Source organism: Solanum dulcamara, chromosome 3, assembly GCF_947179165.1.
Source record: "Solanum dulcamara chromosome 3, daSolDulc1.2, whole genome shotgun sequence".
Taxonomy (NCBI): Eukaryota; Viridiplantae; Streptophyta; class Magnoliopsida; order Solanales; family Solanaceae; genus Solanum; species Solanum dulcamara.
This window is the reverse complement of record NC_077239.1, coordinates 64,461,356-64,464,910: the sequence shown is the minus strand read 5'-3', so window position 1 is coordinate 64,464,910 and position 3,555 is coordinate 64,461,356. Positions and strand designations below refer to the sequence as shown.

At 42.6% G+C, this 3,555-nt stretch overlaps 1 pseudogene; it reads left to right on the top strand.

Moving 5' to 3' along the window:
- The first annotated feature begins 267 nt into the window (after positions 1 to 267).
- Positions 268 to 387, top strand: LOC129883881 (5S ribosomal RNA; annotated as a pseudogene).
- The last annotated feature ends 3,168 nt before the right edge of the window (positions 388 to 3,555 follow it).

Here is a 3,555-nt window from a genome sequence, read left to right as displayed (position 1 = left end):
TGGGTTTTGTTTTTTGCCCATCAGAGTCGACTACCAAGTTATGCTGAAGTCCCCTCACACAATAACCTATATAGCTGCTCCGTGATTGCCTATCATTAATTGGTATTATGTTAAAGAACTGTGGCATACAAGTGCGCCATCTGTTAGTAATCAGCTAATCCTGCTTGCTTTGCTTAAGCCCTTTTATAATTCCCTTAATGTAACTTATAACACTCTAGGTACATAATCTTGTGTCATTGCTTCGCTGCTAGTTTAGATTCTTCCATATCGTGTGATCATAGCAGCACTAACGCACTGGATCCCACCGGAATTTTGAAGTTAAACATGCTTGGGCGAGAGTAGTTCTAGGATGGGTGACTCCCCTAGGAAGTCCTCGTGTTACGTTCTATTGCAACCCTTGCAATAATGTACGAAGGCACTCAACCAAGCCCAAGATTTACCTTAGCGTCTTCTTGCTAGTCTTCATGCTTTGCCTTGACCTCTCCTCCCCTGTCTTACACTTGACGTCGGGATAGATCGTTGGTTCAACCACGGCTAGGTCTTATTTTCCCTTAGTCCTCACCTCATATCAGTAGTTTGGTCTAACCCATCTTGACATCTCTCTGTAACGTATCCAAAACATCCTAGCTCCTTTTCTCGTGTACTTCTCACTTGACCCTATACTCAGCATATACATATCCATAGGTTGCATAACCATTCTGATACAACCTATATAAGATAAACATAATTTTTTCGTTTCCCGGCCCATCTTGCTTTACATATCGGCTTCACACTAGAACTTGCTCGCGCCAATGATATTTTGTCCTACTTCTTTCTTTTCTTCCTTTACGTACTCCTTGGACTCCTCATTTCCTACCATAAGAGATTTTCTATTCTTTCTCCTTGCTACTTGTATGTCACCATATTAGCGGCCAATGATGTTGTTGCCATATCTTAATTTTTACCCAAACACGGCCCTACTACCCTTTACACGGTCCTTAGTTTGCTCAGTCCTACTCTCTTATCGTATTCACCCCTTATGGTAGGTGTAACACCCCTCAAAATATTTTCCCAGAATTCAAAACCTTTTTGTATACGGGTAGGGTCGAACTCGAGTATTGAGGAGTATATGCATGAGTCAAAATGAGTCTTTGAGAATTTGAGCAGCGTTAGAGGTGAGGCAGGGTCATGAAGGACCCCTAGGATCAAATTAAATCCAAAAGATTCATCGTGGCTAAGTTTGGGTAGGAGTTCGCATAAGGGGTCGACTTCTAACGACCCTATCTTTTGAAAGACGACAATCTGGGTGGCCCATGACCCATCAAATCAAAGGTCATTGAGTCTTCTTTCCAACGCCACTAAGAACGTAACTTTTGGAGTTCGGAGTCGAAAGGTATGGCAATCCTAAGATGAACGGGCACAACAGAGATTTTCAGGCCTGGGTTCAACTACTGGAAATCTGGGCTTGGCGCCGTAGTGGCGCGATGCGCCACTATCGCGCCAGGAACATGCCTCAGTAGTTTGGCCCCTGGCGCGATGCGCCGCTAAAAGTTGTGCAGGGTTTTTCAGGCCAAATTTCCAGAACCCAGAAAATATGGCATTGGCACTATAAGGGCGCGACGCGCCACTATCGCGCCAGAAACATGCCTCAGTAGTTTGGTCTCTGTCACGGCGCGCCACTGCAAGGTGTGCAGGTTTTAGGCGTAATTGGCCTGGCGGTGCAATGGCGCGATGCGCCACTATCGCGCCAGGTGCATTTTTAGCCTATTTTCAGAACTTTTGAAGAGGGGCAATTTGGGAACTTACCCAAATTATATATATGTTACCCTTGGTGTTTTGGGAACACATTTTGCAGCCTCACCCTCTCTCTAAAAAGCCCTAGCTTCTCTCTCTTTTCTTCTTCTTCTCCATTTCCAACAAAAAGGAGCCCAAGAGCTTCAAGATTTGAGTCCTCCATTGAAGACCCAACCACAAGGTTTTCTTCAAGTCTTCACTAAGGTATGTAAGGCTATCCAAAACATGGGTTGAGTCCACCCATGTGCCCTATTCTTGCTTTGAGGATACATGTTCATGAAAATGGAGTTCTTGGTATGGTCTAAGTTTAAATGAGTTTTGTCCCCTATTTATTTGATTCTATATGTATTGATGTTGTTGAATTAACAAGTTCCCAAAATGAGTTGATGAAAAATGAGTTGTTAAATATGTTCTATTGATCTTCTTGACTATGTAGATTTTTGATAAAGGATGTTATTTTCTTTAAAATGTTGCTTATTATAAAAATGTAAATTTAAAGTCTTGAAATTGTGATGAGTCTCAAAGATTTCTCATATGGATGGAGGGAATGATTGATTATATCCAGATGTTGCTATATATGTGCATTTAAATTTCTTTTGAAGATATGATTGAGATTGATCGGATAGTATGATTGGAAGAGATTTGATTGTGATAGAGTTGATGAGTTGACAAGGTTGTAATGAGACTTGTCGATATGATTTGATTGAGTTGATTGGATGGAGTTTTATGAGCATTGAGTTCTGGGAGGAGTATCGAGCACCGAATTAGGCAAGAGTATATTCCATACTCGAACCCAATAACTGCGTCGCCAAACGTAGGGGGGATGGAACCGTTAAAGTCGGATGCTTCCCTGAGAGATTTGTCCTGACATTATAGGACCTGGTTGGATTGGATCCATGATTTGTTGATTCGTTCATACCCTGGCAAAGTATGAACGGACGCGGCAACAACGTCGGTTTGTTGTACTTTCACTGGCTCATAAGTGATGGTTGTCGGTTGAGAGAAACTCCCAAATAGGTCTTGATAATACTCTGAGTCAGATTGAGTTGAATTGTATGTGATTGGTCCCGTCTAAATCATATTCTTGTTTAGACTTAGGACATTTGATTGAGTTGTTATTCCTCTTGAGTTGAGCTCCCGAGTTGATAAATTATTCCTTGATGTTCATTGTATTCGGCCATTTTACATACTCGTACATTCCATGTACTGACGCCATTTGGCCTGCATCGTTTTATGATGCAGAGACAGGTACTAGAGATCATCAACCGGCGCTCTGTTGAAGATCCACATACACTTCCAGCTAGTTGGTGAGTCCTCCTAGTTCCCGGAGGATATTGAGCCTTCTTGTACAGTTTTGTTGTCATTTCTTTTGTTTTTATTGTTGGTAGCCATGGACTTGTCATTGGCACCTTTTAGACTTGGATAGAGGCTTCATAGACTGGAGTGTGGGGAGGTTGAACGGTTAATTCGCGGAGTCTTATTATTTTTGTTATTGGGTTGATGAATGCTTGGCCTTCGGCCCTCATATTGCGAATAGTATTTCATTAATTGAGTTTCTGCTAAGAGAATGTGATTGATTGAATGTGTGACTGGACCAGGTGCTTCGCTCGGAGGTCAGAAATGGCCTTCGAGTGCCGGCCACGCCTAGGGTACCCTCCCGGGGCGTGACAAACATGTTATTAGAGCACAGAGTTCAAGTGTCCTAGGGAGTCTATGAAGCCGTGTCTAGTAGAGTCTTGCTTATGGGTGTGTTGTGCACCACACTTATAAGCAGGAGGCTAT